Source organism: Podarcis bocagei, assembly GCF_964188305.1.
Source record: "Podarcis bocagei genome assembly, chromosome: 11".
NCBI lineage: Eukaryota > Metazoa > Chordata > Lepidosauria > Squamata > Lacertidae > Podarcis > Podarcis bocagei.
In genome coordinates, this window is record NC_138136.1 from 13,735,888 (window position 1) to 13,763,736 (window position 27,849).

General features: G+C 45.5%; 1 long non-coding RNA gene across 1 annotated transcript; it reads right to left on the bottom strand.

Annotated features, from left to right (window-relative positions):
- Positions 1-22,196: 22,196 nt before the first annotated feature.
- On the bottom strand, positions 22,197-25,926 carry LOC308597923. The gene is made up of 2 exons (XR_014013290.1): positions 25,877-25,926; positions 22,197-22,432 (listed from the first exon to the last, which is right to left on the bottom strand). It is a non-coding gene; the product is annotated as an uncharacterized lncRNA (long non-coding RNA).
- Between the last annotated feature and the right edge of the window lie 1,923 nt (positions 25,927-27,849).

Sequence of the window (27,849 nt, forward strand, 5' to 3'; positions counted from 1 at the left end):
CAAATGCAAGTGACCCATACTCAGTGCCAGACTTACGTATAAGCTAAACAAGCTATAGCTTAGGGCCCCACTCTCTTGGGGGCCCCCAAAAAAATTAAAGGAAAAACAACAACGTGATGGACACTTCCAAAATATAAGATAAAAAACAAATAAAATAAAACCTACATACAGCAACAGTGTTTTGTGTTGTGTGGGATCCTATGATGGAAGTAATGGGCCCCACCTGCTAGCCTGCTCCCTAAAATATCACTGGTTTGCTCATTTCTATATATAGGGTGTCTACATTCTGCATGGGAGACGCGGGTGGTGCTGTGGGTTAAACCACAGAGCCTAGGACTTGCCGATCAGAAAGTCAGCAGTTCGAATCCCCGTGATGGGGTGAGTTCCCGTTGCTCGGTTCCTGCTCCTGCCACCTAGCAGTTTGAAAGCACATCAAAGTGCAAGTAGATAAATAGGTACCGCTCTGGTGGGAAGGTAAACGGCATTTCCGTGCGTTGCTCTGGTTTGCCAGAAGTGACTTAGTCATGCTGGCCACATGACCCGGAAGCTGTACGCCGGCTTCCTCGGCCAATACAGCGAGATGAGCGCCACAAGCCCAGAGTCGGCCACGACTGGACCTAATGGTCAGGGGTCCCTTTACCTTTTACATTCTGCATGGACTGTTTGCATGGCAACATGTAGCATGCAGCTGCAGACTGCAGTGCAGCACAGTTGAATGTAGGCCAAGCTGTTGTACCTGTTATCTAATATTAAAGAGTGCTTGTAGACTGGTGATCAGGCAGCATAGGCTAAGGGTATGAGTCTTATGCCTACTGATTGATTTCATGTAATACATAAGTTATTTATTTGGATCCCATTATGGCGTTAGATACCTGTTAGGTCCATAAATTACCATATAGCATATATTCAACACAAAAAACAGTGACAATTTGTTGTTGACAAAGGACAGCTGGACATATAAAGGGCCCCATTACGTTCAGTAGCTTAGGGCCTCATAAAACCTAAATCCGGCCCTGCACATACCCTTCCCAGTCTGCTGGCTTCTAGATTTTTTGGACCAGGTAATGGGAGGAGGAAGAGACCAAGGCATCTAGAGGGCATCAGGTTAGAGAGGGCTGGTTTCCAAGCAAAGAATCTTGCCAGTCTGATGCAGTTAGAAGCAAGGACAGGCAAGTCTTTCCCCATAAATGTTGTATGCTGGAGTAGTCACGTGAAGCAACCCTTGGCCTTAATTGAGGAGGACAATACAAAATGGAGAACCCCACCTTTTGTGGGGTGGTGGTATTGAAAAATTGCAGGCCAAATGGGAGCAGATTCATCAACATCTGGATGATCAGCCATCAATGAGGTGGTTACTTGGGAATATACTACAAACCCTCACAAACGGATTCATGGTGTGGGCTTCAAGAAACGGGCTCTTCGTGCTCTCAGGGAGATATGTAAATTTGCAATGAATGAGATGGGGGACTCCTGATGTACGCATTGACACCAGCTTGAACAAGGCTGTCTGGGCAAAAGGAATAAGAAATGTTCCTTACCATATCCATATGCGTTTATCCAGAAAACGCAATGAAGATGAGGATTCGCCTAATAAACTGTGTATACACTGGTCCCATATGTGCCAGTTACCACTTTCAAAAGCCTACAGACTGTTAATGTGAATGAAAACTAATCTCTCATTACAATAAAAATGTTATGACATTTTTTTTTAAAAAAAAATCAATCTGGAGAACACCACCAGAGCCGTAGCTAGGTGATCTTGCGCTCTTGGTAGAAGTGTCCAGATTGCGCCCCCTAGCCATGGACAAATTAGCTCTTCTTTCTGCCTCTCCTCCAACGCCCCCCTTCAATTCACCCTCTATTAAAAACCACTTCTTATGAGGCAACAATCAACATTTATATTTATGGACATATTTTGTAACCAATTTCCCCCCCCCCCAAAAAAAACCCCCACTTGCGCCCATGGCGGGGGCACACCTCACCCCACCTCCCAGCTATGGCCCTGAACACCACATTGGCTACCCCAATAGAGAGTCTTGCTTGCTTATGCAATGACCGAGAATAGTTTGTGTCTCCAAGTTTCCCCGAAGCGATGGCAACAAGTCAATTGTTTCATCCTTCTTGTCCAATGACCCCGGGGCTCTCCCACTTCCCAAACCGTGGAAGAGAGGGCTTTGAAAGGAAATTAAGCATCCACTTGGAGTAAACATGGACCGCTTTCGGCTATCATGTGCAACTGATCAACAACTGAGGCACATCTCCTCTTCGCTGCAACAGAAGCATATGACTGCCATAATAGGACCAGTACAAAGTTTGTTTGCCTGCTATTTTTGTGGGTGAGTTTAATCACAACAAGGATTTCATATGGTGAGTTTGCCAAAGAACACGCAAACCTGTTTTAATGAAAGAAAGCACTTAAGCACACTGTTAGGAGTTTGGGGTGGGGTAGGCTGTATGTCCGAGCCCCTTTCTAATTCCTGGATTCTAATTCCATGGATTCAGTTCCTAGAATAGCCAGGCTAGCTTCCTGGTGAAGTAATGGCCCTCTTAGTATTGGCAGTTAAGGTAGGAAAGGAAGTGGCTCTGTGACAGATGAGAAATGGATGGGCTTCCCTCCTTCAACTTGCTAGTAAAGGTAAAGGGACCCCCTGACCAATCAATAGGTCCAGTCGTGGCCGACTCTGGGGTTGTGGCACTCATCTCGCTTTATTGGCCGAGGGAGCCGGCGTACAGTTTCCGGGTCATGTGGCCAGCATGACTAAGCCACTTCTGGTGAACCAGAGCAGCTCACGAAAACGCCGTTTACCTTCCTGCCGGAGCGGTACCTATTTATCTACTTGCACTGGTGTGCTTTCAAACTGCTAGGTTGGCAGGAGCAGGGACCGAGCAACGGGAGCTCGCCCCGTCACAGGGATTCGAACCGCTGACCTTCTGATCGGCAAGTCCTAGGCTCTGTGGTTTAACCCACAGCGCCACCTGCATCCCTCGTTGAAAGCTGAGGTGTGTATAAATTAGAAGTTGGAAGCAAGGTTGCAGGCTGAAGCCTGTGAGACAGGGCCCTGCCTGATTTCTGCTGGAATCCAAGGCTGTGGTTATGGGAGAAGCAAGACCCTCATGGGGTGTTAATGCTATGAGCCTCTCTGTTGTAAACTCAGGCCGTATATGTGTACAGTGGTACCTCAGGTTAAGTATTTAATTTGTTCCGGAGGTCCGTTCTTAACCTGAAACTGTTCTTAACCTGAAGCACCACTTTAGCTAAAGGGGCCTCCTGCTGCCGTTGCGCTGCCAGAGCACAATTTCTGTTCTTATCCTGAAGCAAAGTTCTTAACCTGAAGCACTGTTTCTGGGTTAGCGGAGTCTGTAACCTGAAGCGTATGTAACCTGAAGCGTATGTAACCCGAAGCATATGTAACCCGAGGTGCCACTGTAAATAGACCATATACCATACAGATACCAGTGTCTCCACTGTCCTTCATTCCAAGGAAACCAGACCCTGGGTAAACACCTGGAACCCTGAGAATTTTGCACTGCTTGGGGTGGTGTGTAACAATTGTTTATGCTGCATATACTTGAACATACATGACACCAACCTGTATATCTCCTTCTGTAGCACCCTGCTTGTGGTTAACGCTTAGCTGGAATGAAATATTCAACGCAGCAATAGAGAAATTAAAATAATAATTTATTTGTCAGACAAATAAATGAGAGGCACAGTGGTATATGGTTACCAAGCTCTGGCCTGGCCTCCTGCCATTATGGCCAGCACTTATATTCCCTTAATCCAGCCCCCTTTGCTCCTCCTGTGGCTGCCTCTGTCCAATCAGCCTGGTTGAATTTCCTATTGGCTGATTGCTATAACCAATCCTAAAAGATACACCCATATCCTCCTGTCCTTATATGGAACACAAAGAGCTATATATTGTTACATCTATAAATGACAAATAAGTAGTAATATATCTTACATGTGTCTCAACAAGGAATCTTAATTACCAGCTCACCTCTTGCCCTCCTTGCCCTATTGCCTTCTAAAACAAATGGTTAATCTTAAATTTTTATTTTAAACATATGTCAAGGATCTTGAGTTTCACATCAACATTGAAAGATCTCCTTCATTTGAAGGTTTCTAAACAAATGCCTGACAGCTATATATCAGGACTGCTTGGATGGCGTCTTCCTGTCTGGCAGGGGGGCTAGGCTGGTGGCTGACTTAATTTCAGGATAAATACAACTCTTACAACTATATGAAATAAGAATCTAGCATTTCTTAAATCCTTTGCATAATTACATTTAAGCAAATATATTTAATACATAACATAGGTAGCCTTTTAAAAGGAATAAGGCCTTTGTAAAGTAGAAAAGGAACTTAGTAGAAAACAGCTTTCAAAAGAAGCTTCTTCAGTAACTCAGTAAAAAAACAGCTTTCAAAAGAAGCCTCTTCAGTATACACACCCCCCTTCAGCCAGCTGCTTTTCCCAACATTTATTGCCCTTTAACTCTCTCAGTTTAAGAAAGAAACAGCTTTAAAAAGACTTCCCAAAAATGCTCTCCCAAAAATGCTCTCTTTCTGCCAGCTAGATGCTTCTCCATTTGGTCTTGGCCTTTTAACCTTAGAAAGAAGATCTGGCTCATTTTACTGGGAGGCACATTGGTATTATTTTACTATTTACTCATTCCTAATTATGTTTATCTCTGCCTTTTTTATCTTCTGTAACATGTAGGGTCAGTGTCCTCACTCTCAGTCTGTAATTCCAGCTTTTACGACTTTGAGAATTGTTTTCTGCTATAAATCAAGGGGCCCCTTGTCTAGGAGGAAAACATTGCCAAGGTTCTCTAAGCAGCTGTCTTCTGCCTGGCATGAAACTTTTGAAAATCTTTAAGCTCTCTCTTTAATATACAAGCCCTGATCAAACATTAATAAAATGCAGGCTTATGCCTGATGCCTCACTTCCAAGGGAGAAAGAGCAACCTGAGGGCAAGGGGGTTATTCAAATCAGAAAAAATGGTTAAGTCTACCTGCCACCAATAAATAAAATCCTAACCTACTTCAGGTTTATTTGTAACTAAGGCTGGGAGATATCTGGTTTTCAGCATCACAATATATCACCAGCTAAATATCACAATATACCAATAAATCACAATGTCTGAAATAATGATGAAGCTATGTAGAGGTATTGGCTGGCTTCACGGTTTCCCCCACATTGTGATTTTTGCATAGCACTCACACATATCATGACTCACAATATATTTCCAGGTCCAAAATTATGAAGCTGATATCACGATACGGACTTCAAAGTGGTTTTGAATGATATATTGATATATCACCCAGCCCTATTTGGAAATTTTGATCATGGGTCTTGCAGGTCCCATCTGGTTGCGGCCAGCCATTTTGTCTCTCGTTGTTCCAGTAGTTAGCTTCTTGTGGTTCCTATTAAAAAATGCTTCCTTTATTGAGAATTGAATTTATGCAATTACAGATCTGCCCCAACAAACGAAATTTAATATGCCAACAACGACAAAAAGTGTCTCCCAAATGGGGCGGGGCCGAAATGGGTCTGTGAAGTAGATAGTTCGCAGGATGGTGATGTAGCCTAGTTTGGCTTCTGCTTAAAGCATGAATGGAGACTGTGACCCTCCAAATATGGCTGGAGCATGAATGGAGACTATGACTGCCATTATCTCCAACCACTGACCATGCTCACTGGGCCTGATAGAAGTCTGCATCTGGGGAACCACAAGTTCCCCACTCCTGGCTTGAAAAAAGGAACAAAAATTAGCTGAAGAAACTAACGGGTGTCTTGGTGAATGGGCCACTTTTGCAATACAGCACAAGAAATAAATGAAAAGGCAGCAAAAGAGGGAGAGCTAGGATAATGGATGAAAGTGCAGGACTTTGGCCCAGAACAATCACAGGAAATTATGCTCTACTTTAAGGAGTTAAGGACTCAGAGCACTAAATAGGAACAATAGGTGACATTATATCATGGGATGGATGTGGATTGCACCTCCTGTTCAATGCAGTTTTTAGCAGGAGATTGTGAAGAAAATTGCCAAGGCTATTATTATTATTTCAAAACATATATTTATACTGGGTGGACATGGCTAGTAAGAAAGACTATTCCTTCTACTATCAACCTTACACCAGCTTACACATTTCCATTCAGCAGGTGTGGGGAACCTTAGGCCCTTCAAGGGCTGCCAAACTACAACTCCCATCAACCCCAGCAAACAGGGCCAATGGCCAGGGATGATGGGAGCTGTAGTTCAGCAATATATGGAGGGCCAAAGGTTTCATATGCCTGGTGGACCACAAATCTAACGTCAAACCTATTTTTCTCACTTTTGATTTCGTCACACTTCTGAAAGGAAAAACACATGTGACATCATGTGCACACGACAAGCCGCTGCCCAATGCTGCGTGGATCTTGGTGCCTCTGCCCATAAACAATATTGCTGTTGCTGTAGAACTGTGAAAGATAGATGATAGATAGATATAGATAGAGACAGATAGACAGACAGAGACAGAGAAGTACAGTGTTACCTTTGGTTACGAACTTAATTTGTTCCGGAGGTCCGTTCTTAACCTGAAATTGTTCTTAACCTGAGGTACCACTTTAGCTAATGGGGCCTCCTGCTGTCACCGTGCCACCGCTGAGTGATTTCTGTTCTCATCCTGAGGTTAAAGTTCTTAACCCGAGGTACTATTTCTGGGTTAGCGGAGTCTGTAACCTGAAGTGCTTGTAACCTGAGGTGTTTGTAACTCGAGGTACCACTGCAGTCTGACACTGAAGGAGGCCACTACAGTGGTACCTCGGATCAAGAACTTTCTGTTCTCATCCTGAAGCAAAGTTCTTAAACCAAGGTACTATTTCTAGGTTAGTGGAGTCTGTAACCTGAAGTGTCTGTAACCTGAAGCATCTGTAACCTGAAGCATCTGTAACCCAAGGTACCACTGTACTTGGATGTTAACATGACAAATGTAGCCTTAAGACAACATTTGCTGAGATAATAGGGAATGCAGGTGAAGGAGGCAGCAGCTTACAAATAGGAGTGTAAGGCAGCACTGATTTCTGTTCTGACCTATATTCGTCACAACCAGCCCTGTTTCCATTCTGCTGCAGTTTGGTTTCCCCTGAGTACTATATTATTCGTTTCACTGTCTGCTCTTCAACATAGGTTTTGCAACTCACTCAACTTACGTAACTATTTACATAACTCACTTTCATTTCAATGGAAAGGAAATGCCAAACGATGAGGAGAAGGTTTATATACTCTGTCCCACAGATTCTCCCCTACAGATGCCAACCAACCCTGTGCGAGAGGGAAATAGCGGTGGCATGTTCCCCATATAATGTCTAAGTCTAGGACTGACACTTCCTGAGAAAGAAAGAAAGAAAGAAGCAAATAAATAAATCCATGTCAGAGCCTCTGTTGAGCAAGTCAGACAAGTCGAGAGTCAAAAGAATAAGCTATGCTTCACATCTCGCCATTTGCCAGAAACGTTTATTATGTAAAAATACCTTCTCCACCACATATAATCTGAAATAGTTAAATAAAAGGCTAACAAAGCAATTTTTAATGTTACAGTCGTAAGGTTTGATCATATGAATGCATTCAGGGCTGCCTTAGGGGAAATAAACCCATATCCGGAAACACGGTGGCTAATCATTTGTGCCAGTTGCTGACTGAGCAACCTTGGCTTGGAGGAGTCGGAGCTAATCAGCTAATCACATACATGCCTAAAGCTTTCCAACATTTGTATCATAGGACTAAAGCATATTCACTATTCTATATCATTACACTGAAGAGTGAATATTAATTGTGGCATTCCTCTGGGAAATCCTTTGTTGCCGTAACATGAAAATCCATTCTTAATGTTGGGTCTTGGCATAAGCTCTTGGCATGAGCCAGTGTGGGGTAGTGGTTAAGAGTCTCGCAATCTGGTGAACCGGGTTCAATTCCCCGCTCCTCCGCATGCAGCTGCTGGGTGACCTTGGGCTAGTCACACTTCTCTGAAGTCTCTCAGCCCCACTCACCTCACAGAGTGTTTGTTGTGGGGGAGGAAGGGAAAGGAGAATGTTAGCCGCTTTGAGACTCCTTAGGGTAGTGATAAAAAAAGGGATGCGGGTGGCACTGTGGGTTAAACCACAGAGCCTAGGACTTGCCGATCAGAAGGTCAGTGGTTTGATTCCCCATGACGGGGTGAGCTCCCGTTGCTTGGTCCCTGCTCCTGCCATCCTAGCAGTTTGAAAGCATGTCAAAGTGCAAGTAGATAAATAGGTACCCCTGGGGCGCGAAGGTAAACGGCGTTTCTGTGGGCTGCTCTGGTTCGCCAGAAGCTGCTTAGTCATGCTGGCCACATGACCCAGAAGCTGTACACCGACTCCCTCAGCCAATAAAGTGAGATGAGCGCTGCAACCCCAGAGTCGGTCACGACTGGACCTAATGGTCAGGGGTCCCTTTACCTTTAGGGTAGTGATAAAGCGGGATATCAAATCCAAACTCATCTTCTCCTCCTTCTCCTTCTTGTGAGTTACTGTTCAATCCTTTGGGCAAGCTATACAGTTCTTATTATTTATTAAATTTCACCCAAGGATCACAGGGAGCGCGATTTACAACCACTTCCTGTTTTGTTATCCCATTGATCAAATAACTCCGGTGAGAGCATAAACCTTTCTCTCCAGCATCAGATGTTGCTTGTAGCCTGCAGCTTTAAAAGACTGAGCTCCTGTCTCCCACTGTGAAGCCATAGGGTGGGTTTGTTGCTTACAAACCAAGGGCAGCTGATGGGAACAGAGGAAGCTGCCTTGTATGGAGTCAGAACATTGGTCCATCTCCATATTCCATCTCCATATCTGGGGATATATCCATATATGGATATGGATATAAAATTTACAGCATGTTATGTTTTTAGGACTTGCCGATCAGAAGGTCAGCGGTTCGAATCCCCGCGAAGGAGTGAGCTCCCATTGCTCAGTCCCTGCTCCTGCCAACCTAGCAGTTCGAAAGCACATCAAACTGCAAGTAGATAAACAGGTACCACTGCGGTGGGAAGGTAAATGGCGTTTCTGTGCACTGCTCTGGTTTGCCAGAAGCAGCTTAGTCATGCTGGCCACATGACCCGGAAGCTGTATGCTGGCTACCTCAGCCAATAAAGCGAGATGAGCGCAGCAACCCCAGAGTCGGCCACGACTGGACCTAATGGTCAGGGGTCCCTTTGCCTTATGGTTTAAGAGGAAATTATATGAAAATGATATATCGTTGGTATCTAATACTGAGTAAACTGGCTCTATAAGACGCACCAGACCATAAGACGCACCTAGTTTTTGGAGGAGGAAAACAAGAAAAAAAATATTCTGAATCTCAGAAGCCAGAACAGCAAGAGGGATCGCTGCGCAGTGAAAGCAGCGATCCCTCTTGCTGTTCTGGCTTTGGGGATAGCTGTGCAGCCTGCATTCGCTCCTTAAGACGCACTTACTTTTTAGGAGGGAAAAAGTGAGTCTTATAGAGCAAAAAATACGGTATATACATCTAACAAGTGTTGGAAATGTAAAGAGAAAGAAGGTTCTTTTTATTGTACGTGGTGGTCTTGTAGTAAGGTTAAAGCTTACTGGGAAATGATATACAAAGAATTGAAATGGATGTTCAAAATAACTTGGAAAAGGAGATTGGAAAAGGAGTCTAAATAGGACCAAACTCTTAAGAAATTCCTCTTCTCACCTGGTTTTCATAAGATAACATTCTCAAAGAGACATGTCCCAGATTTTGTTCATAGGCTGCATTGCATTTCCATTTAAACTATTGTTATTTGCAGATATTCACCAGAATAAGCAAATCTGATCCTAAGCTGCAACTTCTTCTCTTTTTTTGGAGCAATCTGTTTGGTAGCCTTGAATAGCTACACCCCTGCTGACACAGGGGCAAATACCTGTGGATCCTGCCTGTTAGTACCCCCAACTGCCTTTGTCTTCATAGCATCCTGCAGGCATCAGCCTGCCGACTCTGCCTACATCAGCGGCTGTATTGTAACAAAGCCCTCAATCTCTTAATAACAAAGTCTGTGAAAACACACACTTAAAAAATTACAACTTTACATGAAATACTCACCCACACACCCGACGAGGAGTCTTTCATGGGTACATGAAAGCTGTATTCAGAGCTCTCATCTTTGCAAAAATGAGTCATAATCAATACTGCAAAGAAAAATCCCTCGATGCAAGTAGAATGTGTGGGCGCAACTTTAATGAGCATGTTAAAAAAATGAGGCAATGATGCCCACATAGAGGGGCTACCAAGCAATATTTTTTCATAATGCCAATAGACATGCTTTGGCATGGCCGCTTAGATATTTTTATTTACTGCTGTGAACTGAGAGCAGAGATGGGGGACTTGCATCCCTCCAGATGTTGTTGGACTTCAGCTTCCATCTTCCTCAGTCAGGGATGATGGGAGATGGTCTGGAGGATCTCAGAAAAACCCATCTTAGAGGTAAGGAAGGAAAACAAAACAAGAACGATGGTTTCAGATCTCTAGGTGACTTTGCTGGGGAAATGAGGAAGTATGGACCACAGCAGCAAACAGAGTTATCTGAGGAATTTTGCAGGGTGCTGCTAGGAGGGATAACCAACATGGTTCCTTCCAGGTGTTTTTGGATTTCGACTTCCATCAGCCTCAACCAGCTACAGATGAAGCACGTTGGCTAGATATGTTGTACACAAAGACGTATGTGATGTGATGTTTGCCTAGTGAGCATTGGGGTTTGGGGACAGTCTGGATGCATTGCTGATTCTTACAGTCACAGTTAGCCTGAGATGGTTGCTCACATTGAGGAAGCCACAAGGAGATCAGCAGCACACACAGAGCTTGGCTCATTTTAATTTCTGACATGCCACACTGAGCAAGGGATCTGAAAGCCAATGTCAGAAACAGGACTGAGCCAAGGCTTTTCTTGTTGTCATCCATTGGTGGATTAAAACTGACCTCCTCCAGAATCTGTTAATGTATGCTGAGCAAGGTAGCAATAGCACAGCAAATGATAGAGAGCCAACGGCAATACTATTTTATTTTCATTTTTAACTTGATTATTGTACCACTGTGCTCTACGTTAATCAATCCGGGGTCAAAACCATCTGTGCATACCTTAGAACTACCCTTAAAAATATACCTGATGCACTATTCTACCCAAGATTACTGAGTTGTTTTATTATGTCTTTTCTGTTTTTTTATATTGTGGTTTTAGGTTGTGAACTGCGCTGAGCTCTATGGATATAGGGCGGTATGCAAATTTACTAAATAATAACAATGGACCACATTCTCTTAGAGTGCCCTTTACACAGCAGACCTCGCCAACTGATGCTGAGCAAAATGTTGGACCTCCGGCCCATAACTCCGAGAAGAAGCCAAATAAGGTTTCTCCTGGCAGATTAGGACAGAGATATTACTGCTTTAGTAGCTTCCTTTTTAGCTACAATTTTACCCGAAAGGGTTCCCAATGAGCTATCCTTTCGGGAAATAGACAGGGCGTAGCAGAACATCCAAATGCACACAACCATAGCGTGACCTTATAACCCTTGATAGCTTCACCCTTGTCTTTTTAATTATTCCAATTACTCGAAACGTTTTATACTGTGATGCCAATAAAGGTATTTGATTTAATAATAATAACAATAATAATAATAATAATAATAATAATAAGCACACTGGAAAAAGATACAATCAAATATTTATCATAAATTAAAATAAATGTATACTCCAAGATTAATTGCGTGTTGAGTCACAGTAGCCCCCCAATAATTCACACTTCACACATCAATTTTTGTTTAAGGTTTTTGGCATAATTTTGGCCACAACTTTATTCAAATACAAAAATGTGAGTGGTTGCTTAGGCACTGGTTCCGACTATCTGTCCTTGCCCTCAGGGACAGAGCTGGCCTTCCGGATACCAGCGGAAGCCAGCGTGGGAAACAAGTATTGGGTGAGAGATGAAGCTGGGACACAGACCCACACCTCTCACCCTCATGTTCCGTTGGGGCTTGCACGGCCCAAGTCCGACTCCGGGGACAAGGACGAAAGAATGGCAAGCCCCTGGATTTCCTTTAACGGAATTCCCATTCGCATCATTTGGAGGGGTAGGCACTTACCCCTCCAAGCACCAATTTAACCAGTGCCTAACCGCCAACCTTACAAGTTGTGACGATTTGCTACGCAGTAGGCAAAAACCAAATGGCACCAGCCAATCAGCCAGATGGCAAAATTCCTACCGTGCCCCCGCACCAAGGCGAACGACACCATGACAGGCATAGCAAGGTCAAGCGATCAGCTTAAATAAAAAAAACCCCTATTAAAGGGAGGGAGGGCGGGTGATCCGATGCAAAACGGCCAAGAGGCCGTGCCAACGTCTGGCCCCTGTATATATAGACTCTGACCCCTCCTCCGAACTGGCAACAATCAAAACACCCCAGCAACCCAGTTTAACCATTTAAATGGTCGGGATTCAACTAAATTTGCCTAGTCACTGGAGGGTGGCCTGTTCCCAACCGCAACACGTGCTCTCTGCTAGGGAGAACACGCTTTGCGTGTTGAGTCACAGTAGCCCCCCAATAATTCACACTTCACACATCAATTTTTGTTTAAGGTTTTTGGCATAATTTTGGCCACAACTTTATTCAAATACAAAAATGTGAGTGGTTGCTTAGGCACTGGTTCCGACTATCTGTCCTTGCCCTCAGGGACAGAGCTGGCCTTCCGGATACCAGCGGAAGCCAGCGTGGGAAACAAGTATTGGGTGAGAGATGAAGCTGGGACACAGACCCACACCTCTCACCCTCATGTTCCGTTGGGGCTTGCACGGCCCAAGTCCGACTCCGGGGACAAGGACGAAAGAATGGCAAGCCCCTGGATTTCCTTTAACGGAATTCCCATTCGCATCATTTGGAGGGGTAGGCACTTACCCCTCCAAGCACCAATTTAACCAGTGCCTAACCGCCATGGAGCCCTCAGCTCACCGCCAAACCACTCACAGCCCCAACCAAGACCTCAGCTTGGTCACCACCGCACCAATCCAAGCCTCATTCCCTGAAGCGGAAAGGTGCATGCCATCAGCTTGGAAAAAGGATGGCCTCTCAAAAAGAATCTCGGGGTGGGAAATTGCATCGCCACCAGCTCCAAAACTTTTTTGACCACAGCAGAATTGATGCGTTTTCGGGCCCTTTCAGTGGCAGCCGGGCAACGACTGCCCTTCCAAACGCAGCGTTGCAAAAGCTTTGACCAAAAAATTTTCGCTGTCGGCACCATTGCACGCAGCGTCTCCAGGTCACCCAAAATTGCAGCACGTAGTGACAAACAGTCCATGGGCACCAGGTCGTTCTCACCAAGCTGCACCACAATAGCAGCTGGCGGCCCCTCCAAGAGCAACTGCCTCCGGATACTTGGCAGGAACTCCGACCAGCACATCCCACGTCTGGACAGCCAAGACAAGCGAATATGTGGAGGAAAGCCGAAATCTGGACCCAATCCAGATTGCCGTGCTGCGACGCCAGCCCAATGGACGATACTGTGCCCCACAATCCAAACACGGGTCACCGCTAAACCTGATAAATAAGATGAAACAAGCAAAAATTGTAAGACACCAATAATGTTAACGAACATAATCTTTGAATGCATTCGATTTCCAACGACCTGTATTTTATTTCCACTGCCTTATTAACATGCTTTCCGGCCTTCTTGGTGGTACGTTTGTCTAGGCATTGGTTCCCGACTAGCTGCACCTGACCTCAGCAGGGCAGCACTGACGACTGGGCCCCACCATATCGTCAGTACCAGCAAACATTGTGGGGGAGTAATGAATCCCAAGGCAATCGCATCCCGCCAGGTGTCGTTCCCCATAGGGGAAAGATGCACCCCATCTGCCCTAAAGAGGGCAATAGCCTTGAAGAAAATTAGGAGGGTGCAATATTACAGAACCACCTAAAGCAAGGACCTATTTTATTTTATTTGTTATTTTATTTACTTTATTTATTTTATTCTATTATCCACCGCCTTATTAACATGCTTTCTGGCCTGCTCGGTGGTAGTTTGTCTAGGCATTGGTTCCCGACTAGCTGCACCTGACCTCAGCAGGGCAGCACTGACGACTGGGCCCCACCATATCGTCAGTTCCAATAAACAGCATGGGGGAGGAATGAACCAGGATCAGACTCAAGCTCACCCCAAATGCTCCCAGGGGCTCTTGCATGGCCCTACCCCTCAAAAGGGGGCGACAAAAGCATGGCAAATCCTTGGATTCCCTTAATGGAACATCTTTGCGCATTGGAGGGGACAGGTGCTCCAACCCCCCCTCCAGACCACCTTGAACCAATGCCTTAAATTATTTTGAGTCCAGGGAGAGCTGCCATCAACTCAATCCAAGCCCTCTTGCATGCAGGAATGCAAACTTATGCTGGAGGAAGACAGCAAACATTCTCGCCCAGCTGTACCACCAGCACTGCGGGAGGACCTGCACAGGTCACACTCGACCGCACCAAAGGAAGGATCTCCTCCCAAAGCATTCCCCATCTGGACATCCAGTATATGTTCACATGGGCAGGAAGACTGAGATGACGCCCCAGTCCAAACCCGTCAACATGCTTGCCAGCCTAGTGGACAATGCTGTGGCCCAAATGTGCACAGCTGCTCCTATGAAAAAAGGAAACAACAGACAAGCATCAGCACAGACATCACTGTGACACTTCCTGATATAATCCTTGTCAGCGTCAGACTTCCAATGACCCGTATTCACAATCCTGTCTACTGACAGGCCCCCAATGTGCAGCCTTTGCAGCAGCACCTAATCGTAAGGAATGAGGAGTGTTCAGCGGTAAGCAAGCCGCAGGCTCTAATAACTGGTGCACGACGTAAGCACATTGATGCCGGGCTAACGGGAACCCATTTTCATGCACTAGGAGCGGGCCAGCCCCCAGGGAATAAAAAGCCAAATATTCTGTTATCCATAACCGGGCAAGGGCCCTCCTCACCTGTGGCGGGAAGCCTGATTGTGGCACTCCTGCCCACTAAGTCTGTTTTAGAGTTACCAGCTCTAATGACAAGCTCCAAAGGATAAGGAAAAGTCCTGAAGCAATAAGCCTCCAGAATCTCGGCCCCGTGCTGGCTCCAACAACCATTTCCCCAACCCTCAGTGCGAAAATGCAATGGACTACTGAAAGGAGTCTCACCTTGATCTTTAACCCGCAGACAAGTTTTAACTTGTTGCAGATACTGCATAGGTAAAAATTGACCGACTTCCTGCCCACTGTCCTATGAGGTTGGAGCCTATTCCAACCTTCCAAGGCCCTGCGCACTGCAAACTTTATACAAGGGTCTCTGAAAAATTAAAGCTTCAATGAAACAGACATTGCAGCGGACTGAATTCGGATAGTTATAACCGCATGCCCAATCTGCAGCAGGTGGACCAAATACTGCAGGATCTGCTCAGAGGATGGGGGCAAATTCTTCCGAATGGCCAAGAACTGCCAGCTTAAGGCTAAGAAATCCATCCAGGCCTTCCCATAAGAGGTAAAAGCAGAAGGGGAAATGGAATCTGCCGCTCTCTGAAATTACTAATTGTTGTCAAAATGCCACAAGACTGGAAAAGTCTGGCAATAGCCGAGTCTGGAGCCCAGGATCTGAAGCGCTTCATCTGAAAATCGGATAGTGTCAGCGTAATTTGGAGAGTAGAAAGCACAATATTAAACCTTAAGTGGCGCAGCTCGAAAGCATGAGCGGAGGGGCAGAGACTGTGGGGCATGAGGACTGTTTTGCCAAGACGCTCACCACCACCTGGTTATCAGACCAAAAGCAGATCCGATGGTCACTGAACTCCTCGGGCCACATGTGAACTGCTACTACAATGGGGAAAACTCAAGAAAAGTTATGTCACATGATTGCCTCACCACACCAGGCTTGAGGCCATAGCTTTGCACACCAGCAGCCCTTGAAATAAAAACCAAAGGGCAAAGATCCAGCAGCACCAGCATGAACCTGAAAATCCCTGAGCGGGTTCAAGGTATCCTGCCATGGCGAACTACTATTGCATACATTCAGGAATTGCTACCATCGCCTGATATCTGCCTTCACCACATTTGGTAGGCATACACAAAGGTAAGGGGACCTCTGTCAGCATCGCCCTTGAGCCAGTGCCACCAACTGGACTCATCCACTTCAGCCCCAACTGGGCTAGGCGAGCTGGGTAGCACTTCCAGAGACCACCTTCTGCACATGAACAGGTCAAAGTGCTGTGGACTCACAGCTTAGAGTTGTGAGCACCGGATTCACTCCAACAAAAAGACAGTCGTCGCACAGCAGAGTCTGAGTATATAAACAACTCAGAGAGCAGCTCTGTAGAATATCTTCTTTATTCTATCTACAACTATACAAACTATATACAGAGCTTAATAGGTCTAAGCATAAATAAATGCTGCACTGCACTGAGTATCTGCAGCTGCCCTTAGCAGCAACCTTATCTCTACACATGATCTCTAACACTCAGTCTCTCTCCCTCTCCGACACTGACTGACTGACTTGGTGCTGGAGCAGAATAAGTAGAGACCAGAACACGCCTCCTCCTCTCTGGAGAATCAGCAGACTCCTCAGGAGATTCTTGGATATGGGAGGGGTGAAATCTAGGCAGCCTGGCCTAGTGGGAAGATTAGTTAAGTGACCCAGCAAGATCGGATCTGGTGAAGCATCACTTGCTACAGAGGAAGTATTACAAAATAACTTCCTTCAAGGCAGACAGCTTCTCCATAGCCAAGTGGTATGTTTTAGCAACGATATCCAACTGGATCCCTAAATAAAATGGGAATATGGGCAAAAGGTATTGAGCTATTGCTTGCCAGCTTCCAGCCCCCGCTTGGGCAGGGGGCATCTTGTGCAGCCATCATGATATGTAAATTTACAGGGCCGACGCTGGCCAGAACCCCTAAAGAAGTCCCAACCAAGCTGCCGCCAAGCCAGCTTCCTTTTCAGACACACACTCTGTGCAATGCAAAAAAAAAAAAAAAAACCAACAACACACACTCCGTGCAGTGCACACACTCTCCATGCAATGCAACTACACACTCCGTGCAATGCAAAAAGCACGCTCTGTGCAATGCAACTACACACTCCGTGCAATGCACACACAAAACCTCTGTGCAATGCAACTACACACTCCGTGAAATGCAAAACACACTCTCTGCAATGCACACACCTTTCATGCAATGCAACTACACTCCATGCAATGCAACTACACACTCCGTGCACTGCACCCTCTGTTCAATGCAACTACATACTCCGTGCAATGCACACACACTCCGTGCAATGCAAAAAACCAAAGCAAAACAAAAAACACTCTGTGCAATACAACTACACCCTCCATGCAATGCACACGCACTCCATGCAATGCAACTACACACTCCCTGCAATGCACACGCACTCCATGCAATGCAACTACACACTCCCTGCAATGCACACACCCTTCATGCAATGCAACTACACTCCATGCAATGCAACTACACACTCCGTGCACTGCACACCCTCTGTTCAATGCAACAACAAACTCCGTGCAATGCAACTACACACTCCGTGCAATGCAACAACACACTCCGTGCAATGCAACTACACACCCTCCGTGCAATGCAACTGCAAATCTCCTAGCAATGCAATGCAATTGCAGCCCGTGCAGCGCCGTGCTCTGCAACGCACAGAGCAAACTGCAATGCGGGCACGCCAAGGTGCTTTCTCCCAGTTGCATATTGCAAACATGGCGCCCATTACATCCCTCACAGTGAGGTAACCACCAAAAGGACTTAAGTGTCCAGGTATAGCAATGGGGGAGCATGCAGCTGTCCCATACAGGGACCAATCCTGCAACCTAGGCATTACCGGCACTATGCGCTGACCCAGTGAAACCAATGCTTCATGGACCACATGGGGACACTATTCAGGCCGGAAACGCTTCCAGGCCATCGAATTCTAGGGCAAAGCCCTAGGATCACCTGCTAGGCCAGGCATAAATGTTTCCAGTGAAATAGCAGAGTTGAGGTAGCCCACAGCTTGTCCAGGTACCCCTGCTTGCCCTTTTAGAGGGAAGCACCCCTTCAAGAAACCCAAAGTTCTTTTATCACAAATGGGCCGAACTGCCCAGCAACAGAATAGCCCATAAGGAGCAGTTTGTTTTGTTTTGTTATAACAATGGCTAAGAGGGGGATATGAACTCCCAGGTCCTAGTCCTGCACTTTAGCCACTAAGCCACAATGGCTCATCTCAAAATGGCAGTCGCCTCTATCAGGGCAAAACAAACTTAAAGAAAATAAACTTGTTCAGAAACAGCATAGTTCAAGAGCATATACAGAGTGCTCATAGTCCTTGGAGGCACAGGGAGCCATAAAGCCAACCTTCGGGGATACTATAAACGAAAGTGATATCAGCTAAGCTGGGAACAGCCCTGACTAGCCCCACAATTTCAACAAGAGAAATGGGGGAAACCTTTTTGCGAAAGAAAGCCCCTAACGGGGGCTCTCTCACTATTGGGAAAGGCAAGCCACAGATACAGGGAGAATCTTCCTACAGGGCAGGGTAAGGGGTGGGGTGGGAAATTGAACAGGAAAAGGGGGGAATTAAATTATTTAAGGGACTAGAGAGGATTAAAAGAAAGGGGAAATAAAGAAATAAAGAAATGTAACCAGACAATGAGAAGATTGTCCCAGTGCTCCATGTGATCCGATGCAAAACGGCCAAGAGGCCGTGCCAACGTCTGGCCCCTGTATATATAGACTCTGACCCCTCCTCCGAACTGGCAACAATCAAAACACCCCAGCAACCCAGTTTAACCATTTAAATGGTCGGGATTCAACTAAATTTGCCTAGTCACTGGAGGGTGGCCTGTTCCCAACCGCAACACGTGCTCTCTGCTAGGGAGAACACGCTTTCCTAACACAAGACTGATAGCATCTCTACGCAATTCTCTCTCTCTCTCTCTCTCTCTCTCTCTGTTTATGAATGTTTTTGCTGTGCATCTGACTGCAGCAGCTTTTAGCAAGCAATTTATAGATCTGAAGTTCCTGCTGTGGACCGCAAAGAGATTAGAGCAGTGTGCTGTCCCCATGGGCAAATTCCTCCCCAACAATATGTCTAAGCATTAAACATGCTGCTGCGTGTCTACGGAGGGCTTTGTGAAATGACCGTGGCAGCTCTTGTTAAAGTGTGACAAGAGGAGCACCCCCACAAAGCATCTATTTCTAAATGTTTCTGTCCAGCAGTCAGGCCTTTTTGTGAAAGAGTGATGTTGACACAGGAAGGAGCAACAACAAAAATGAGGGAAATAACAGCCACTTGATGCACATAAAACTAAATAAGGGATTGAGTCCCCTCCCCCCATGCTATTATTAAGCAATTTTTGTGAGATAGCATTGGGTGGGATTTTTACCTCAAGATGAACTGAGTTCATTCAACGCTTCCCACTCTCAGCCGTCTGTGAGAACAAAGACTTGCCATTAATAGTGAAGACAAAGGAGTGTTTTATAGCCAAATAAATTGTATCAGGGGAAATTTGAATTTATCCACCCTCCTACCCAAGGATCAAATAGATTTTAAGAAATGCAATGCAAAATATTGCTAAGATTTAACAGGGCAACAATAACAATCTCCTTCGCTTTTGCAAGGCTCCGATACACAGAGGGACCGTACTTCCAATCTGTGGGCAAGGTCTTACAAATTGGTATTAATCAATGAGTTCTCTTGCCTTTTTTGTTTTGGCTTCAGTGGTCATAGATGGATTTGATTTTGCAGTAAATTGTTTGCTGCCCTTGAAGCTGTTTGCAAAAAGGTCTGGCAACAATCTCTTGCTGCCACATAAAATACAGACACCTTTAAATTTGTTCATATAAGTTAAACAGAGCATGGCAAACACCTTTTGAAATTCAGAACATTAAGCAGCAGAAGAGAAGCGCCAGCCTGAATGTTTATTCTGAAGACACATTACTTTCCCTCTTGGACATTGGTGGCGCTGTGGTATAAACTACTGAGCCCCTTGGGCCTGCCGATTGGAAGGTTCGCGGTTCGAATCCCCACGACGGGGTGAGCTCCCGTTGCTCTGTCCCAGCTCCTGCTAACCTAGCAGTTTGAAAGCACGCCATTGCAAGTAGATAAATAGGTACCGCTCCGGCGGGAAGGTAAACGGCATTTCTGTGCTCTCTGGCTTTTGTCATGGTGTCCCATTGCACCAGAAGCGGCTTAGTCATGCTGGCCACATGACACAGAAAGCTGACTGTGGACAAATGCTGGCTGCCTCAGCCTGAAAGCAAGATGAGCACCACACCCCCATGGTCGCCTTTGACTGGACTTAATCATCTAGTGGTCCTTTACCTTTTTACCTTTTTTACTTTCCCTCTGGCTCAACTCTAACAAAATCTCTCTCTTAACTTGAGCAATGTAGATTTCTCCATTTCTGAGGACAGAACTATTGATGACAGTTAAGGGCTACAACTTCAAAAGTAGCTTGCCACTGAACAGCTAAGAACCAGAGCAGCGAACGGAAATGCCATTTACCTTCCTGCCGGAGTGGTACCTATTTATCTACTTGCTCTGGTGTGCTTTCAAACTGCTAGGTTGGCAGGAGCTGGGACAGAGCAACAGGAGCTCACCCCATCATGGGGATTCAAACTGCTGACCTTCCGCTCAGCAAGCCCAAGAAGTTCAGTGGTTTAGACCACAGCGCCACCACCCGTGTCCCAAATAAACAAGCACACAACCACTGATAGGTCCACCCGCCATTGTGAGGCTCAAAGCAATGAAGATGATGCCTCCCCAGCTGTTGCTATTGGCTGTGGGTTTCTTGTGATGTCACAAAAGCACCTACCGTAAATTTCGCTCCAAAACACGCACTTTTTTGCTCCGAGAAAGTAGGGAAAATGCCTGTGCGTGTTAAGGAGTGAATGCACGGATCAGAGCCATGGCTGCCATCAGTCAAGCAAAGTGGGAGCCACTTACACGCTCTACGAGGCTCTCACTTTGCTTTCTTTAAAGCGACCTGGAGCCAGGAAGGAGGGAGGGAAGGAGAGCCATAGCAGCAAAGCCGGCAGCAGCCGCTTACACGGGAGGGAGAGACGCTAGCAAAGGTCTGCGCCCTCTCTAAACAGAGCAATGAGGCTGCAGAGAGACGGCAGGAAAGATAAAATTTAAGCAACCAGCAGCAAAATAAAACCAACCTCGAGCTCTGAGCCAGCGCAGTGAAAACCAGGAAGTAAAAAAAAAGGCTGGGGAGGGCATGAGGGAGAGGGGAAAACTTCGCAAATCCCCGCGTCTCAGCTGATCGGCTGGGACGGAGCAGCTTGTTTTCAGGCAGGATAGATTTGAGCATTGTCTGGGTCCTAGTGCCCCTACTGCTTTGTTGTGCTCCATTCTATTGCTGCTGGTGGCTGCTTATCGTTCAGGCTGCAAGGAGGAGCGCTTTTACACAGCTAATGGCGAATCCCCTGCAATCAAAGTCCTCCTCACTTGCTCAAATCTATTCCGCCTCAAAACAGGGAGCGGAAGGAAAAGGCTGCAAACTGTTAAATGGAAAAAAAACCCAGGCACAGGGCAAATACCTTAAGTATACCTTTAAAGCAACAGTGCTCTTTCCCTCCCTCCTCCCCGCGGAAAAGCTCCTTGTCCCTTGAGTTCTTTTCCTTCCCTCCCCACTTAAAACTTGGTTACAAAGCACGGATCCACATGGATCCTCAGGATTTTTGCATTGGGCTACCCCAAACTCACTGTCAGATCACATGTCTGTGGCCACAGCATGAACCATAAAAATCATACATCCACTGTTTCATTTAGAATATTTTTTCCTCGTTTTCCTCCTCTAAAAACTACATGCGTGTTATGGTCAGATGCGTGTTATAGAGCGAAAAATACGGTATTTATCTACTTGCTCTGCTGTGCTTTTGAACTGCTAGGTTGGCAGGAGCGGGGACAGAGCAACGGGAGCTCACCCCGTTGCGGGGATTCAAACTGCCAACCTTCTGATCAGTAAGCCCAAGAGGCTCACTGGTTTAGACCACAGCGCCACTCGCATCCCTACCAGATGTACACATTGGTTTTGAGGAGGTATGGGGCAGGAAGAGTTCTAAGGAACTGGATTTGGGGGGGGGGGTGCTTTTAGACACTGTTATTCTTTCCCATGACACTTGTTGTAGGGAATGTAGCTTCGCCAGATTTAGTTTATTATTGAAAAAAAGCCAAAAACACCAAGCTAAATATTCAGCAAAGCTGATTCACTGAGAAACAAAAGGTGGGTGCATTCTCTTGGTCCAGGAAGCAATTATAACCTCCTCCATTTCCTCTAGTTGTTTTTCTCTCTCAGCTGATCTTGCGTCAGTCTTATCCAGGCTAAGCAGCAGCCAAATAGGCTAGAAACCAACTTTACCTCAGACAGACCCTGGGAAAAGTATGGAAAAGGAAATTGCTGAGGGGGAGCGGGGCAGACAAGGAAAGGGACTGCATGCACACTGAGTGCATATAGAAAACTTAGTCACACTCGCAAAAAGGAATATATATATGAGGTTGTACCTTTAGAAAACAGGGAGCAGAGATCGCTCTTAAACCTTGTCGTGAGGAGACCCTCGGTGTGTCTCCTCTAGAGGTGCAGGGAGCACCAGAAAGTAAATATGTAAGGATGTTTTCCTGAAGTGGGAGCTCCTGGGATTATGGCACATCAGGCAGTCTCCTAGGCCTATAGGCTAATAGTGAACTAGTTCTGTCAGTGCAGATCCTTACATAGCCAATAGCACAGTCGGAAACTCAAGAGGGAAACAGAAGCAGGCTTGGAGGCTTGCAGGGGTACATTTAATAAAAGTAAGTTTGTAGAAGTACAATTTTTAAAAAGACTCCCCCCTCTAAAATGGAGGGGCGTTAAATATTGACTGTCAGAAAAATGGGCAGAGAACTCTGATGGATTATGCTGGATGAGGGTGGGCTTGGCTGGAGCGCTAACCAGGGAGAGCTCATTGTTCCGACATTTTGTCGCAGGTCTCACTTGTTTGCTTCTGTGGCTAGGAAATGCTCTGCTGTTGCTCTTCAGAATATTGAAAGAAATCATTCCCACCTCTCTCACTTCTACTTATTAAAGAGGCCAAGTACAAAAAACTTGCAGGATAAATATGGGGAGTGTTGGAATATTTCCCACCATTTCTAGCAGATAGGAAAGGTTCAAAGGACTTGGTGGCTCCTGCCTAGATCAGTCTCTGAAGTGTGGTGCACATTTTAAGAATGTGCAGCGCAAATTTGCTGATGGTTTTCGAATACCACAGTAATATCTGGAGGCATGTGCTATATAACTGTGAATCCCTTACCCCGGTGCTTCCAAACTTACATATTGTGCACCTATTTTGAGAGCTTAGTCTTGGGCAAAGATTATTTGGGGGTAGTTTTAATAATAATACTTTATCTTTGAATTGTTTTCTGCAGCTAAAAAAACATCACGATTAAAAAATATGTCACGCACCCTTTGAAACCCAGGGGAATGTGTAATACTTTGCGGAAAATGACTTTACCCTATTACTACTTGGTGGTGTTATCGCTACCTGACCATCCATGAAAGGGAGTGTTTGTGTGGCAAAACACCCTTGCAACCCTTAGATCATTATGTGAAAAACGGAGTAGTCCCTGGAAACACATGCTGATTTATGTTGCAAACTGTAGAGATCTCCAGGGAGTAACAGGAGAACCATTTTCACTGCAATCTGGTTGTAAAATGCTTCTTGCTGCCTAAAATGCTACCAATAAAGTGAAATTACATTATTGCGGCATCCTGCTCCCCCAGATGCATGAAGTCGCCTAAGAATGTAAGATGATGAGGATTATATTTATTTATTTATACATACATACATACATACATACATACATACATTCATACCTACATACCCCACCCATCCAGCTGGGATTCCCCAGCCACTCTGAGCAGCTCCCAACAGAATATTAATAATAACTTTTTTAAAAGCGACAAAACATCAAACATTTAAAACTTCCCTACACAGGGCTGCCTTCAGATCTCTTCTAAAAGTCAGATAGTTGTTTATTTCCTTGACATCTGATGGGAAGGTGTTCCTCAGGGTGGGCACAACCACCGAGAAGGCCCTCTGCCTGAATCTCTGTAACTTCACTTCTCGCAGTGAAGGAATTGCCAGAAGGCCCTCGGAGCTGGACCTCAGTGTCTGGGCTGAACGCTGGGGGTGGAGACGCTTCTTCAGGTATACTGGGCCGAGGCCGTTTAGGGTTTTAAAGGTCAGCACCAACACTTTGAATTGTGCTCGGAAATGTACTGGGAGCCAATGTAGGTCTTTCAGGACCGCTGTTATGTGGTCTCGGTGGCCACTCCCAGTCACCAGTCTAGCTGCCGCATTCTGGATTAGTTGTAAGATGCATGTATACATACCTAAGTGTGCATATTTTATACACATTGGAGTATATGCCCTGTTAACTGGGTGTGAAGTAGAGATAACTGGAATACAGAATACTCCCAGACTGAATTTATCACGAGTACAGTCTGTAAGCAAATGGGAAACCATTAATGTTTTGTAACGAGACCCACCCATACTCACTAATACTTGATAAATATAATCACATTTGCTTATCAACTCCCAACTCTGTGGGTCCTTACTTACCAACAGTGTTTGATATTTATCTGCTTCTTTTATAAAGGTAAAGGGACCCCTGACCATTAGGTCCAGTCGTGGCCGACTCTGGGGTTGTGACGCTCATCTTGCTTTATTGGCCGAGGGAGCTGGCGTACAGCTTTCGGGTCATGTGGCCAGCATGACTAAGCCGCTTCTGGCGAACCAGAGCAGTGCACAGAAACGCTGTTTACCTTCCCGCCAGAGTGGTACCTATTTATCTACTTGTACTTTGACATGCTTTCAAACTGCTAGGTGGGCAGGAGCTGGGACTGAACGACGGGAGCTCACACTGTCATGGGGATTCGAACCGCTGAACCTCTGATCTGCAAGTCCTAGGCTCTGTGGTTTAACCCACAGCGCCACCCACGTCCCAATCTGCTTCTTTTAAGAACCATTAAATCAGAATCTGAACAATATATTTTTTTTATCAGCTTTTGATCGCCAGTTGGCAGGCAATTCTAAATAAAAATTCTTTATCATTATCGGGCCAGGAAGGCATGCATTTATCACTTGCTGAAGGCGATAAAAGTACTATCCAGGAGTCAATCTTATGATTTGTTGCAGTGCTATCAAATATTGCTTAAATGACTCAGGAAGGAACTTGCTCCTGGCTCTGTGATTTTGAAGCTCATCAGAGACTACAGATGAACATTCATCACCTAATGGTCTACTAAAGGCTAAAACCACATAAGTCATCTTTATTCTAATTTTTGTCCTGCTGCATCATGTAGCCTCCAAAATCCTTTCCATTTCCCCTCTTAGCTAATGAAGTAGTTTGAGTTCAGCCATTTAGTGCTACTAACAATAAACATTTTTGTTGCAGCGTGAACAAGGTACTTGAGAGAATGTGGCTGTTGGATATTTGTAGCTCTGCTTAGCTATAGCAAAGCCATTAAGTATTGTAACCACAGGATCTCTTTGACCTCTCTCATGCAAATTACAATGGCTGTTTTCTGGATCAAAACCTCAAGACTAAACCTATTCAACATTGTTTGTAACCAATGACCCATTTACTCCTTTTTTGTCCTGGTCCTGGTAGCTACATTTCTCCTGATAAGATACATTGGACATTCTAGTTTAGCTTATGCAAAGTCTATTATCCTTTCTTGGGAAGGGTCCCAGCCCTTACTCTAAGATAGATTCCCAAACTTTTGGTACCCAAAGAACAGTCCCCCACACCTTGAATCAAGGGTGGAAGGAAACCTCACCTTTACAAGATACATGCAGTCCTCTTCTTTGCAGCTGTGGGGCAGCTTGTACCCCATGAATGGAGTTTGGAATAGTTGCAGCATAAGCCAATGTAAGTGGGGGGGGGAGGGGCTTGTTATATGCCAAGGTACAGTGGTACCTTGGGTTACAGACGCTTCAGGTTACAGACTCCGCTAACCCAGAAATAGTACCTCGGGTTAAGAACTTTGCTTCAGGATGAGAACAGAAATCGTGCGGTGGCGACGTGCCGGCAGTGGGAGGACCCATTAGCTAAAGTGGTACCTCAGGTTAAGAACAGTTTCAGGTCAAGAACGGACCTCCAGAACGAATTAAGTTCTTAACCCGAAGTACCACTGTAACCAGATTTTAGGTGACAAATACAGTGCAGGCATGTGGCGTGGGCAGCAGGCATATAACAAGCCCCTCCCCCCAATTTACATTGGCTTATGCTACAACTATTCCAAACTCCATTCATGGGGAATATGGATAATTTTGAATTCTTCCTTTCTGCTGGCTAAGATTTACCAGGTTGTTAGATCATCTGACAAAGTCCAAAGGGGGTTGGAATAGGTGTTAAGTCCCTCCTTGCCCTTTCCTAACCCCATCCTTAAAACACCCACTTTGAGGGGTGGAACTTATGCCAGTGCAAATTCTTCTGGCTGGTTGACTTACGCCCAGGCTGAGCTGGGACAGTCCAACAATTTGTTGTATCATCCTAGCAGATTGTTGGTTTGGACTGCACTGCTGGACATATAAAGGTAAAGGTAAAGGGACCCCTGACCTTCTGATCGGCAAATCCTAGGCTCTGTGGTTTAACCCACAGCACCACCCGCATCCCTGGACATATACTAGTGGCCAGAATTGTGGAAACCTTTAGGTAAAAGTGTATTTCTGAGGTGTGATGGCGCTTAACACCATTATAATTTTTTTAGTAATACCATAAAATTACAGTGGTGCCTTGCAAGACGAATGCCTCGCAAGACGAAAAACTCGCTAGACAAAGGGTTTTTCGGTTTTGCGTTGTTTCACTAGACGAATTTCCCCATGGGCTGGCTTCGCAAGACGAAAACGTCTTGCGCTTTTTTTTTAAGCCGCTTGAAGAGGCGCAGTTGCGACGGACCGTGCTTCGCAAGACGAAAAACATCGCAAGACGAAAAGACTCGCGGAACGAATTCTTTTCGTCTTGCGAGGCACCACTGTATAAATCAATGTAAAGACAATTTAATGAAGAATGTAATGCAACAAAGTTTGTTCAATTATCTGTATTCTATCAAAAGTTATAGCAAGTAACCAGAAAAAGGAAGCATAACCTGCTTAGGTTGATACGCAGTAGCTTTCCTTCATTTGAATGTAGCCAATGAGCATGAGTGTTTAGAGAGCCAATCAGGTGTTATGAGCCATCAAACCTTGGAAATACACCTTTTCCAAAAGGTTTCCACAGTTTTGGCCGCTAGTGTATTTAAGCCCAGTTAAATCTATGGGTTTAACCATACTGTGTTTGATACAGTAATCTGCCCTTCCCTTTTGTCCAGTGCATCAGGGTTGAGGAATAAGAAGAGGAAAAACCATGCTTCCTGGGTAGCAGTGATCCTACTGACATTTCTCTACATCTCTCATTGTAGCATACACTTCGTAAGGAAATCCTGTGTTTCATTACTCTAGCCTTTGGGATGATGCCACTGCCCATCTATCGGCAAATTTGCATGGAGCGTCCCAACTTTAAGGGGCATAGAGTGATCATGAAAACCATAAGAAGAGATCTGCTGGATTATCTGTTCCAACATGCTTCCACAGTGGCCAACTAGAAGCCTCTGGAAAACTCTCAGCCCTCTCTAGCTGTTGTTCCCCAGGAAGTGGCGCTGTGGTATAAACCAGTGAGCGTCATGGGCTTGACGATCAGAAGGTTGGCGGTTTGAATCCCCGTGACTGGGTGCGCTCCTGTTGCTCTGTCCCAGCTCCTGCCAACCTAGCA